The sequence below is a fragment of the Rana temporaria genome, chromosome 3 (assembly GCF_905171775.1).
Source record: "Rana temporaria chromosome 3, aRanTem1.1, whole genome shotgun sequence".
Taxonomy (NCBI): Eukaryota; Metazoa; Chordata; class Amphibia; order Anura; family Ranidae; genus Rana; species Rana temporaria.
The window spans coordinates 221321743-221336695 of NC_053491.1; the positions used below are offsets into that span (position 1 = coordinate 221321743).

A 14953-nucleotide genomic window follows, 5' to 3' on the forward strand; every position below is an offset into this window, starting at 1 on the left:
AGAACTGCAGGCCTCACTTGGCTCAGGTAAGATCAGTGTTCATGATTCAACAATAAGAAAGAGACTGGGCAAAAATGTCTTCCATGGGAGAGTTCCAAGGCCAAAGCCACTGCTGACCAAAAATAACACAAAGGCTCATCTCACATTTACCAAAAGAAATCTTGATTATCCCCAAGACTTTTAGGCAAATATTCTGTGGACTAATGAGAATTTTTTTTACTTTTTGGAAGGTGTGCGTCCTGTTACATCTAGCATAAAACTAATACAGCATTTCATAACAAGAACATCATACCACCAGTTAGACATTTGCAGCTTCAGGACCTGGACGACTTACCATAATTGATGGAACCATGAATTCTGAGCACTACCAGAAATTCCTAAAGGAGAATGTCCGGCCATCAGTTTGTGACCTTAAGCTCAAGTGCACTTGGGTTATGCAGCAGGACAATGACCTGAAACACAACAGCAAGTCCACCTCCAAATGGTTCAAACAAAACACAATGTAGGTTTTGGAGTGGCCTAGTCAAAGTCCGAACCTAAACCCAATTGAGATGCTGTATCATGACCTTACACAGGCCATTCATGCTGGAAAACCCTCCAATGTGGCTGAATTAAAACAATTCTGCACAGAAGAGTGGGCCAAAACTGTTCCACAGCAATGTGAAAGACTCATTGCCAGTTTTTGCAAATGCTTGAATGCAGTTGTTGCCGCCAAGGGTGGTACAACCAGTTATTAGGTTTTGGGGGGCAATTACTTTTTCACACAAAGCCAGGCAGGTTTGGACAGCTTTTCTGCCTTAATAAATGAAACCATCATTTAAAAACTGCATTTTGCCTTTACTCGGGTTATCTTTGTGTAATAATAAAACATTTTGATGATCTGAGTCATTTAACCTCCCTAGTGGTATGATTATTTCAGATTTTAGGTGCTGAAAGTGGTACCATTATTTGCAAGGAAATTTGACGTTTTATACTGTAGGCCTGTAATTTTTAGGAATAACTCACTTAAATCTGACCAAACAAGAGTCTAGTAGGCATCCCGGGTATGACATTTTTTTAAAAACAAAATTATACATTATAATATAATAAATAATTATAAATAAATATAACAAATAATAATATAATTATAATAAAAATTATTCAATAATGTAATCAACTCAAAATTTGCTCAGTTGCAGAATTGTCGCTGTCATTACTTTTATTTTTTTATGACGAATTTCCCCACAAATATATATAAAAGAACATGTAGGGCACTGGGCAGACCACTAGGGACAAGGGGGGGTGTGTATTTTTTACATACAGTACTGTAATCTGTAAGATTACAGTATACTATATGTATTGTGTTTGTTTACCCTTTTGAATTTGTCGCCGTTTTCCGCCCCCGTGCGTCGTAACGTCGCAGGGAACGGAGATCGGTGGCACACAGAGGCACTGTGTGATTTGAGCGAGGACCTGCTCGCTTACACAGCGCGGTGGCATCGCTGGATCCAGGGACAAGGTAAGCAAACACTGCCTGTGTATTCAGCGAGGCGAGCCAGAGTCTGACTCGGGGTTACCGATCGCAGCACAAAAATGTAACCCCGAGTCAGACTCGGGAATACCGCCAGGGGGGTTAAGTGTGACAAATATGCAAAAAGAAAAATTGAAAGGGGGCAAATACTTTTTCACAGCATTGTATATACACAAATACATTGGGTGCTGTGACTGTGCTGATTGGTTTGAACTAATACAAAAAAGAGAGATTTAAAAATAAACATAATTAATTGAAATTGTTTAATTTTTTTCATTAGAGTATTTTTTTTATTTTTTATTGGTTTTCTACTTAGCATTTTAAGATTTAGAGCAGCAGAAAAATAGAACTTCAGAAAAACAAAACAAAAGAAATTCCAAATAAACTCCCCATCAGAGCCCTCATGCATTAGAATCCCCATCACAGTCCCCCTTTGTAACAGGCACTCCCAGCGCCATGATGCGTTCCACGCTGGAACTCATTACGGCAACCGTGCGATGACGTCATCGCCCGGCGCCGCATGCGTTCCAGCCTGGAACGCGGAAGTGCGCTGCGGATCAGCGCTGGATTCGGTGCACCTGTTACCTGCCTATAAAGGCATTCAATTGAAATAGAAACTTCATTCTATTATTGTCGACCGTAGCCAGCCTGGCTGCAAGGAACTACAAGCACCATCAATCCCAGGCTGGAAACTGTCCTGCTCCTGCATCTGCGCTGCAAGCCCTAAAGATACCTTCCTTCTTGGATCCCTATACTACAGGATACCATCGTCTAAAAGCCCTGCAAATGGATAAGTAGAAATTGTGTTACTTGTAGTGCCTTAAGAAGATCTGCTACACATATTGCGGGGGGGGGGGTGAAGAGAGAAGCGGAGAAATTACTTTTAAATCTATACAGCGGTGATCGGTGCTTGTAACTTCCCCATGCACTGATCACCGCTGACTGTACAAGTATCGGGTGAAGCATCGGGAGCATTTGCCCGAGTACAAGTACTCGGGCAAATGCTTGGTATCGGTATCGGGACAACCCTACTTCTAACCCTACATTTAAAAATATAAAAACAAATATTTTGTCTGGAGTTAACCTTTAATTGTTCATATTAGATGTCATAACAAATATGCAGTGTTTTCACTGCTCAAATTAATGCAATGATGCTAGCCCCCTGAAATATTTACAGTGACACTGCAACATGTTCACAGTTGAAAAATAAAATGTAAACTAAGCAGAAAAAAATGCTATCTAATTGTCTTATCTCAGACCTTGAAAAATGTAGTCAATTTCCTAGAAAAGTGATTTTGTCATGCAAAGCATTTCTGTTGCCAGTGAAAATTTCTTGGCTGTTGATCTCGCATTCTACCCTGGAATCTGACCTGGTCTAAAAAATAGTGCTGTGCTAGCGGGGCTCGCGCCCTTTAGAGCAGTTCTTTTCTATAGAATTATATGATTCAGTATGTGGTTTCCTATGTAAAACCATAGCATATCCCCTTCCCTTGAGAGTATTAGCTAAATTATGCCAGAACAAGTAGTTCCAATGTCACATTATACCATGCCCTCCTCCACTGCTCCCCTGCTGCTATTTGATTTACTTAGTCAAGTCTATTAATGTGGATTGTTAGCCAAGAGTGCGGTCATTATTTTGTAAATTATATTTTGAAAAATATTAAATAAAAGAAAGTACTTTTATTCAGCTTTGTCCTCGCTGACACCTTACAGTTTTGTGTGACTCCAGATTTGCTCTCTCTCATGCAGTTAGTAATGACGAACACAACAAAAATAGGTTAAGATCAATTTTTGATGTATTCTTATTATTATTTATTTCAGGTACTTGTATAGCGCCGTCAATTTTCTCAGTGCTTTTACATATACATTGTACATTCACATCAGGATTTTTGGATAACATGGTCACTAAACCAAGGGCATTTGCACAAAGTAACACAACTTAGTCAAATGTAGCCATGAAATTTTACGTTTTTAGGTGAGTTTAGATATATAGCTTTTGAGTGGTTATTGCAATGAGTTTACAATATATCACCATTTGATTGTAAAATAGATTGCATTCTTTGTTCAAAGTTTGCCCTGGGCTTCTGCTACACACGTGAATTGGTATTATTTGCAAATTGAAATTTCACAATATTCCCTAAGCTCTGCAGCAAATTCTCTTGCTAAGGACGACTTCCCTTCAATTTCTGTCAGTAACCTGCAACACAGGACTTAAAATCTGAAAGTATAAAATAGTTTTTTAGGGCTGGATTGTCACCTTATTGAGTTGTGTGTGTTATTAACCATAATGCATTTTAAATGCTGCCATTGTCATCAATTGGCTGAATAACATAGTTCGATACATTAGTGCAGAACAACCCATCTCACACGTGAATTAGAACTATTTAAAGTGGTTGTAAAGTCAGAAGGTTTTTTTATCTTAATGCACTCTATGTATTAAGATAAAAAAACCTTTTGAGCGCAGCGGCCCCTCTTAGCCCCCTAATGCCGCGTACACACGATTGGATATTCAGATGACTTTTTTCCATCGGAGTATAAAAATAGAACATGTTTTACATTTTTCCGATGGGAAATTCCGATCGTCTGTGTGGAATTCCATCAGAGAAAAATCCATGCATGCTCAGAATCAAGTTGACGTATGCTCGGAAGCATTGAACTTCATTTTTATCGGCTCATCGTAGTGTTTTACCTTATCACGTTTTGGACGGTCGGAATTTAGTCTGACAGTGTGTATGCAAGACAGCTTGAACGGAATTCCAAAGAAAAAATTCATCGGATTTTAGACCATCGGATACTCCGATCGTGTGTACGCGGCATAATACTTACCAGAGTCCATCTCGATCAAGCAATGTTGCACAAGACACATCGGCTGTTGGGACTCTTCCTCCTCATTGGCTGGGACAGCAGCATGGCACTATTGGTTCCCACTGCTGTCAGAGCAGGAAAGTATAACATGTTTGTTATTTTTAATTGAAAAAAATTAGACTTTAGTATCACTTTAATCCTTTTACTTACATTGATGGTCACCCTATTTTCCATTCGGTTGGTGGACAATTGTAGTTATTTTTTACCCAGGATTCAGTATTTATTGCAAACTAGAAACACGGGGCCAGATCCACATACATGTAGAACAGCGCAGCGTATCAGAGCTACACTACGCTGCCGTACCTTACCTGGCGCATTTTCGAATCCTCAGCGAGTTTGCGCCGTAAGTTACGGCGGCGTAGTGTATTTCTGTCGGCGGATTTGAAATTGGGCGTGTTGGGGGCGGGTTTCATTTAAATGAAGCGCGTCCCCGCGCCGAATGAACTGCGCATGTGTCGTCCCGAAATTTCCCGACGTGCATTGCGCTAAATGACGTCGCTAGGACGTAATTTTTTTAACTTAGACGTGAGTTACGTCCATCCCTATTCACGGACGACTTACACACAAAAAAAAAAAATTCAAATTTCGACGTGGGAACGACGACCATACTTAACATGGCAAGTCTACCTATACGCCGCAAAATACCAGCTTTAACTATACGCCGGAAAAAGCCGACTACAGACGATGTTAGTAAATGCGACGGCCGCGTGTACGTTGGTGGATCGTCGTAAATCGCTAATTTGCATACCCGACACGGAAAACGCCACCCAGCAGACGCCGAAGTATTGCATCTTGAATCCGAAGGCGTACGAAGACGTACACCTGTCGGATCTAACCCAGAAGCCGTCGTATCTTGTTTTGAGAATTCAAAACAATGATACGACGCAGGAAATTTGAAAGTACACCGGCGTATCAGTAGATACGCCGGCGTACTTCGTCTGTGGATCTGGCCCACAGAGTGCAAACTATTCCTATCTGTGTAAGATTTCTTACCACAATATTTGGATAGAAGTCATATATTTCGCAATTTGGATTTTTGATTGGTTTCGATCCAGGAGATGTGGCAACCTACTCAGGGAGAATCTATTACCCACTATTTAACCACCTCAGTACTGGGCACTTTCACCCCCTTCCTGCCTAGTCCATTTTTTAGCTTTCAGCGCTGTCGCACTTTGAATGACAATTGCACGGTCATGCAACACTGTACCCAACATAATTTTTAATCATTTTCTTAACACAAATAGATCTTTCTTTTGGTGGTATTAAATCACTGCTGGGTTTTAAATGTTTTTGTAAAAAAAAAAAGAAAAAGACAGAAAATTATGAAAAACAAAAAGCTTTTCTTAGTTTCTGTCAGTAAATTTTGTAAATAAGTAATTTTTCTCCTTCACTGATGTGGGCTGATGAGGCTGCGCTGATGGGTACTAAGAGACTACACTGATGGGCACTGATGAGGTGACACTTATGGGCACAGATTAGGTGGCACTGATGAGGAGGCACTAATATGCCGCATTGATGGGCACTGATATGTGCCACTGATGAGCACTGATATGTGGCACTGATGGGACTGATAGGTGGCACCGATGGGCATGGATAGGCAGCACTAATGGGCACTGGTGGGTGGCACTGATGGGAGGCATTGATGGGCAGCACTGATGAGCATGGAAAGGCAGTACTGACTGTCATTACTAATGGGGACTGATTGGTGCCACTGATGGGTACTGATTGGTGGCACTGATGGGCACTGTTTGGTGGCTCTGGGGGGGCTTTACTGTAATCAGGCACTGATGATCATTGCCCTGATTACCTTTCCGGGTGTCCCCTGTGAGTAGATGCCGCTGATCCTCTCTTCTCACCACACACTCTGTCAGTGTGAGGCGATGAGTGATGATTACCGGCACTTCCACGTTTACATGTGACCGGCTGTTATTGAACGTGCCATGTTCTAGGAATGCAGCCGCGATCGCCACACCCCACAGGCGTGCGAGAGCCGCCGCTCTGGGGCAATGTCATCCACCCATAACAAGAGCCGCATCGCTCCTCTGTCATCTGACAGTGGGTGGGCGGCAAGTGGTTAAAGACCATCATAAATTATATATATTCTTCTCCCTGCTCTCTCCCTGACAACATTTAGGCCTCATGCACACAGGACATTTATTTAACTCTCCTAGAAGCCAGCAGCGTTTTTTGGGCCATAATTCATTTAATTGCCAAGAATAAATAATTTATTCTGGCTATTGAATTTAATTATTCCTCAAGTACTAGCAGCTTCTATCAGCTTTTATTAGCGTCAAGCGTTTTTTTTTCTGCTCAAACTCTACTGCTCCTAGATGCACTGGCAGTTTTTTTTTTCCTGCCTTTAAAAGCGTCTGCTAACATGGAGGGGCATTTAGAGGCAGGAAAAATAAAGCCTGATACCCCTGTAAAAAATTTCCAGTGTGCATGAGGCCTAAATACAGTACTTATATAGGTATCCACATTGAACTGCTGTGAGAGTAAAAAATACTTCCCATGCTGATGGAGCAAGCTTTGATGATATACTGTAGAATAGCACTTTGGGATTAATGATAAGCCTTGAAGTATTTCCTAGGTCCTTTATGGCTTCGCAGCTCAGTCTGTGGTTATCAGTTTCCCTCAAACACAAAAGGCAAGAAATTGTATGTTTTCATCATTGTCGGGCTTATGGTCATGCTACTACAATATGAACTGTATGAACTAAGCATCATCATCAGCTCCCGAAGAAGTACTTATAAAATGTGTTAAGCTCAATACCATCAATAAGCAATCATAAAAGTGGATGTTATATACTTTTGCAAATATAATTTTGCACTTGCGTTATGAGATGGTATATCAGCCTTGCATTTTTATGGTTGTAAAAAAAATAATATGATGCTTAAAAAATGATTGGATTTTATTTTGTCACGCGCCTGTAAAGCGCCTGAAAAACAGCTCCCCTGCAGTCCTAGTTAAGAGCCCTTTCACACTGGGGCGGTGGGGACGTTGGCGGTAAAGCGCCGATAATTTTAGTTTCCTTTCGTTTTCGCTGCGCTATTCGGCCGCTAGCTGGAGTGAATGGAGCCACTCTTTCAGGGCGCTTTGCAGGTGCTATTTTTAGCGTTTTAGTGCCTGCAGAGCGTCTCAGTGTGAAAGGGGTCTAAAAAAACTCCTACAAGCAGCATCTTTGGAGCGGTGAACCGCTCCTCCACCGCTCCTGCCTATTGAAGTCAATGGGCAGCACGACCAAACTGTTACGGGTGGTTTTAACCCTTTTTCGGACGCTAGTGGGGGTTAAAAGCGTCCCGCTAGCGGCGAAAAACCTCAGTGAAAACGGTGGTAAAGCTTTATCACCGATGCCGCCCTGGCCCCGTTAGGGGTCTACCTTTAAAATCCAAAGTAGTTGCGTTTTAGTTGTTTGTGTATTTCTTTATAAATACCCGATCACAGCTGTAACCTCTTTTATACTTGTCACTACAATATTGTTGACCATCCCCAAGAATTATTAATGGAGATATAGAGGGCATACTGTAGGTGAAATATGATAGATCAAATAGATTTTACATTATGGTCTCCTAGTAACCAATAACAATAACAACCAATAACAATCAATAAACCGGCAGTAACTTGGTGAAGCAATGACACATTTCAGCTACATTTTTGTTCACTGGTAAGGTGACTATGAAGGTTTGTTGTTTAATGCGTCTTGACTCAACATCTGTTCAGTGAATCAAAAAACTCAGCCAATGAGTGACTCATGTATTCTTCAGCTTGGATATTCTTTAAACGTGACCTGTTACTGACCTGATGTAATAAAATTACTGTTTTGTCTGGGATTTTGATGAAATGCTGATTGCAGATCTGCCTGGAACCTATCCATACTGGACTATTGGTGATGCACAATGTGTACATTTTTTAAACACTTCTCAGGTTGAAAGACAAACTTTATTCATAGTTTCCAGCTGTCTGCTTTTATGATGAACATTGTAGCCATTTGTTATCATTAAACAGTGATGACTTATAATCCTAATGATTCACAGCAATATGGGCTAAAAATGGTTGTAAACCTCTGGCAAGAAATATAAACAAAGCATATCCTTCTGTAGTGTGTAGTGTGTTCTCAATCCAAAAAACCTAAGCCGTGTACACATGATCGGATTTCTGCTGTAATCAAATCCGATGGATTTTTTTGTCGGATATTCGATGAAGCTGACTTTCATCAGGCTTGCATACACACTATGGGCCAGATTCACGTACACTAGCGGCGGCGTAACGTATCCCGTTTACGATACACCGCCGCAAGTTTTCAGCGTAAGTGCCTGATTCACAAAGCACTTACCTGTAAACTTGCGGTGGTGTATCGTAAACACGTCCGGCGCAAGCCCGCCCAATTCAAATGGGGCGTGTACCATTTAAATTAGGCGCGCTCCCGCGTCGGATGTACTGCGCATGCTCCGTTAGGAAATTCCCGCCGTGCTTTGTGCGAAGTAACGTCATTTTTTTGAACGGCGACGTGCGTAACGTACTTTCGTATTCCCGGACGTCTTACGCAAAAAAATATATTTTGAAATTTGAAGCGGGAACGACGGCCAAACTTTAACATGGCTCGTGTAAAGTTAAGGCATGTAAAACGAGGCTTAACTTTGCGACGGGAAAAAATTACTAGCGACGACGTAACGAACGCGAAAACCGCCGTGGATCGCCGTAAATGCTCATTAGCATACTCGACGCAGGAAAACGATGCAAACTCCACCTAGCGGCGGCCGAAGTATTGCAGCCTAAGATCCGAAGGCACTGTGTTAATTATTGACACAAATCCAGGAGCGATCGTTACCCTTGATTGACATCAATCAAGATTACAAAACTGCAATATAAAACACTCACCGAGTCATTGTGAAGCACGTCCAAGAAGAAGCTACGCCACAGAGCACGGCGAAACGCGTCGACGTCACAACCCGACGCCCGCTACGTCTACCCCGGTGCTACGCCGGCTGATGGGGGAACGAAGGAGCTGGCTTTGAAAGCTGCAAACAAGCCGAGGAGGCGCCTTGCAGCAGACAGGCCATCCACACGCTTGCACTAAGCACACACGATACTTAGTGTGCATCGTGCAGCCTCTCCAACAATTTGCGGAGAAAAATCATTTTGTGGAACTACCGCAACCAGCGCACCAAGGTCCTCAGCGATCACGCGGACCCACCGAACATCACAACCTGATACCATTGGTAAACTTGCTACTACATTACCCTAGATGCCGCTATCAACTCGATAAACATCAAATACAGGTCGGTAACTTTACTTATACAAGATCGGATGATCAAAGACCCAATTGTATTCATGCTTTGGCAAAAAATTGGGAATGTAAAGCAAGCTGTACAATTGTTCTGGAACTATAACATATGTTTTGATCAGCAGTTCCTGACGGTGCCTGATTTCTGTTGTCACTAAACCTTACCATATACATCACGAATTTCCTGAATGTACCTACAAGTGGATTCATAATCACTAGTACTAACCATACAGTGACCCGCATATTACTAACAACTGATTAGTGACTCTTACATTACGTTTTATTGAATTCCACAGACGTTCAGAGTAATCCTTAAGTCCTATAATATGAATTGATTGATCAATCAGTATTGATACTACCTAGACACGCACATGCGATTTGACAACCAACGCATCACTAGTCTGATTTCCATGATACTAAATAGTCCGATTTTTGAAAATCTACCTGCATAACTTCATCTACTTGGATCATCAACATCAATGGACTTCCTTTAAATTTTCATTTCTTTTTCCAATTAACCCCGGTTTTTGACAACACACGGCATATTCCACACCTTCCCCTCCCCCCATCTCCCAAGTACCGGGTTCACCCACCAGGCAGTGCATCAATTTGACACTTATAGTGTTAATGACGTGGTGAGACCCACAGTTTCCCACTTAAGGTCATCTAACACATTGTCCCCACGATATATGGTTGGGACCTAGAAATTACCATGCTTACATGATGCACGTTACTGATGTGTGAACTTCCAGCGCGTACAGACGGGCGCCGTTATTTGTAGTCTCAGTAAGTCTCGTTAGTCTTGTTACATGTGTTAAGGAACTTTTTAAACTAGATGGTTTTATACATCTGATTACCTTTTAAACTGCACTAAATTTGTGCTAAATAAACTCTTTTTGATATATTTCTAATCAAGCACTCTGGTCATTTACTGCTACTAATAGTAACCCACCTATCTAAACTCTACAGTCTTTTCTTAGACTACCTCCTATCCCCCAACTTATCCACTTCATCAATTTATTTCTATGCATAAAAGGTTACAGTAACAGCACCGTCATTTGACGGGTGACCCCCCATAGGTACCCTTTACTAAGGACACCTACTAAACTAGTGACCCAACTTGCGCTTCCCCTTTTCCCCTTCCCTTTTTATATAATTCTTGGTACGAAGCCGTAAGCCTGTCGGATCTTAGCCAAAAGCCGTCGTATCTTGTTTGTGAATCACAAATAACGATACGACGCGGCAAATTCGAAAATACGCCGGAGTATCAGTAGATACTCTGGCGTATCTCGTCTGAGAATCTGGCCCTATCAGACTAAATTCCGACCTTGCCAAAATGCGGTGACATAAAACACTACGATGAGCCGAAAAAAGTTCAATGCTTCCGAGCATGCGTAGACTTGATTCTGAGCATGCGTGGATTTTTCTCCAACGGAGTTCCACACAGACAATCGGATTTTCCTATCGTTTTTTTATCCATAGGAAAAATGTAAAACATGTTCTATTTTTTTACACCGATCCGATCGTGTGTACACGGCTTAAGTGTCTTGTCTTGTCTTGTCTTGTTGCTCTGCTATGTTCATGAGTCACTAAGTTCTGACAGGTTTTCTTGACACCAAGAGGTAAAAAGATGAATAGGGAGGGAGCTCCGGCATACAGCCTGTGATTGAAAGCCTCAGCTATGTTCCTGTGTGCTGTGTGAAGGGAGTGTGTCCCTTCCCTCCAGCATAGCTCCCAACTGTCCCTGATTTCGAGGAACTGCCCTCATTTCTCCCTCATTTTGGTCTGATCCATATAGATGTATATAAAATGCATTTTTTATCTTTCAGAAAGTGTTTCCCAGTGCCATAACTTTCATTTGATTTCTAAATTGCTGCATTTGTAAGTTCTAGAAGCAAATATAAAAGAATAGTAGTGGTAAAAAAAAGCACTTGTGGGTTTAACCAATCTTGTTTTTTTGTACAATTCTCCTTTAAGGGGCGTGGCAAGGGGGTGTGTCCTATGCCTGAATACTTTTGCTGATAGGTGTCCCTCATTCCCATCTCAAAAAGTTGGGAGGTATGCCCCCCAGTCAGCTTTCACGGAGCTCCGCAGAGTGTAACAGCCCCCTGTTCCCTGCTTTCTGAATTTTCAGACAAGTCGTATAAATTCTGAACAGCTGTAGAGAAGAGAGAGCTGCAGAAAAACAGATACAACTTATGTAGGAGTATTGGTTTCATCTCTGTGTATCACCCAAGGTCAGTCACTTCACTGGGTATATGTAAGGGTTTACATGCACTTTAAAGCCAAACTTCAGGCAAGCAGTTAAATAAACATAAGAAAAACGCATACTGGTTCTGTTTTTACCTGCCACAGCATTTCTTTGCAGCTATTTTTGTTATTCAGGCACTCCTGCCAGACAAAACTGATATTTAATTACTACAGCAGCAGCACAACCTGGCGAAGATCACCTGATAAAACATAACCCTGGCCTGCTGATTGAATAGTGAATGGGCAGCAGTATGCTCCTTTAAAATGTAGTAAACTAAAACATTCCATTTACAGTGGATTTTAAAATGCTTGGGACAAACAAGCTCAGACAAAAGGTTAACAAAAAAAAACTATTGCCAATAGTTTTTTTTCCCTGCCTTCACTCTTCTATTTTTCTATTCCTAAATATTCTAATATTACCACTGTAAATCTAACAACAAGCATAATAGATTTACCAATTTAAATTGTTAGCGCTTTAAAGTGATACTAAAGTCTCTTTGTTTTCCCTTTAAAAATAACAATCATGTTATACTTACCTGCTCTGTGTAATGGTTTTGCACAGAGCAGCCCCGATCCTCCTCTTCTCAGGTCCCTCACCCACGCTTCTGGCCCTTCACTTATGTCCCCACAGCAAGCTGCTTGCAATGGGGGCACCCATTCTGAGCCACTGCTCTGTGGGCCAGATTCACATAGAATTGCCCAGGCGCAGCGTATCAGAGATACGCTATGCCGCCGTATCTTACCTGGCTCTAAGTCGAAGCCAGGAAGATTTCACGCCGTAAGTTAAGGCGGCGTAGTGTATCTCTCGGCGCGTATTTCAAATTGGGCGGGTAGGGGGCGTGATTCATTTAAATTAAGCTGATTGAACTGCGCATGCTCCGTTTTGAAATTTCCCGCCGTGCTTTGCGCGAAATGATGTCACACCGACGTCATTTTTTGAACTTAGACGTGAGTTACGTCCTTTCCTATTCACGGACGACTTACGCGGGAACGACGGCCATACTTTAACATGGCAAGTCTATCTATACGCCGCAAAATACCAGCTTTAACTATACGCCGGGAAAAGCCGACTAGCGACGATGTAAGAGAATGCGACGGCCGCATGTACCTTCGTGGATCGACGGAAAAAGCTAATTAGCATACCCGATGGGGAAAATGACGCAAACTCCACCCAGCGGGCGCCGAAGTATTGCACCTACGATCCGAAGGCGTACAAAGCCGTACGCCTGCCGGATCGAAGCCAGAAGCCGTCGTATCTTGGTTTGAGGATTTAAACTAAAGATACAACGCGGCAAATTTGAAAGTACGCCGGTGTATCAGTAGATACGCTGGCGTACTTGCTCTGTGAATCTGCCCCTGTGTGTCCATTCAGAGACTTAGCCATGGCCCCACCCCCTCTCTCCTCATTGGCTCACTGACTTTCATTGACAGCAGTAGGAGCCAATGGCGTTGCACTGCCATCTCAGCCAATGAAGAGGGAGAGTCACAGCCGAGACACTCCTGCAACATCGATAGATCGAAATGGGTTTAGGTAAGTATTTGGGGAGCTGGGGGAGCAGAGGGCTGCAGCACATAGTAGTTTTTTTATCTTAATGCATAGAATGCATTAAGATAAAAAAATCTTCTGACTTTACAACTATTACAATCATTTGTAGCAATATTAGCTCTGCTGATTTTCGAGATGCATGAGCATTTTCTGATGCCTCGTACACACGATCGTTTTTTTCCGGCGGTCAAAAGTCCGCTGGGAAAACGGAGGGGGAAACCGAGAACCTGCTCGGTTGCTTTTCCCCATGTGCACACGGTCGGTTTTCCCGACATGCCATGACAGCTTTGGTTAAGAAAACCGGCCGTGTGTATGCTCTCTCGCATTGTTTCCCATAGGAAAACTGCCAAGCAAAAAAACGCAGAGAATCGCGACGGGAAAAAAGAGAACAAGTTCTCATTTTTTTTCTCGCAGTTTTCCTGTCAGGAAAACTTCTAAGGAGCATACACACGCCCAATTTTTTCCCGACCAAATGCAAACATGGCAGTTTTCACATCGGGAAAACTGATCGTGTGTACGAGGTATGAGATTATGGGATCTGCTGGACTGCTTTAATGTAATGAATGTCTTTAAAAAAACTTATTACACACTTCAGTGTAGACCTATTCTGATTTCTGAATTCTTCCAACTCCAGTCTCAACCATGAGGATCTGACATTTTGTTCCAGACATTTGTGCAACTTCTGTAGCAGACAGTTGCACACTTTACTTGAATTGTTCTCTATCCTTATCACTGGTCTTTCAGTATGCCCAAGACCCCATTCAGATGGAGCGGAAACCGTCCAATCGGACCTGCTTGCTCAGCAGGGTATCTCTCTGATCCCCACTGAGCAGGCAGATGACAGGTCCACGTCTGCTCTGCTAGGTAGAGTGGACATGGACACAGCCGGCTCTCCTCTATGGGACGGCTGGATGGAAACAGACTGCTTGTCTACTGAGATCCGCCGTCCCATAGAAAGCTATGGATGGTCTGATCGGGTCTGCCTGTCCGTTTTTTTTTGTTTTTTTTTGCTGGAGTGAAAGGTGCCTAATGATGACCATATACATAAAAATCATCTGTATTTACCATTCATTAATATTTCTTCTTTCTTCCACAAGCCAGGAAAAGGTTTTGGCTGCTACTTTACTTAGGACCCCATTCTATCCCAATTCATCCCTGCTCCTATAGTTTTGTGGCAGCTCCCTGCCTGCTTATGTAATGCAGGGCAATAAATAAACTCTATAGCAGGGGTGTCAAACTCAATTTCATCGTGGGTTGCATCAGCATTATGATTGTTCTCAAAAGGTCTGGTTGTATCTGTAAGATTAGATGTCCAGCGCATCCCTTCCCCTTACATTAGATTTTAAGAGCCACCCAACCATCAGAAGTTGAGTCCCCCATTCTCCCTTACATCACAGTGCACCCCCCTTTCCTTATGCTGCTGTTGGGAAGAAGCTGGATGCATTGCTTGAAAGTAGGGGTCTGGTGGAGGACAAGAGCTCTCCTGCAGCTGCAGGAA

The 14953-nt window shown here is 42.5% G+C and overlaps 1 protein-coding gene across 2 annotated transcripts in view; it reads left to right on the forward strand.

Moving 5' to 3' along the window:
- IGF1 (insulin like growth factor 1) overlaps nucleotides 1-14953 on the forward strand; it is a 155395-nt gene that overhangs the window by 126315 nt on the left and 14127 nt on the right. The gene's annotated exons all lie outside the window — the stretch shown is intronic.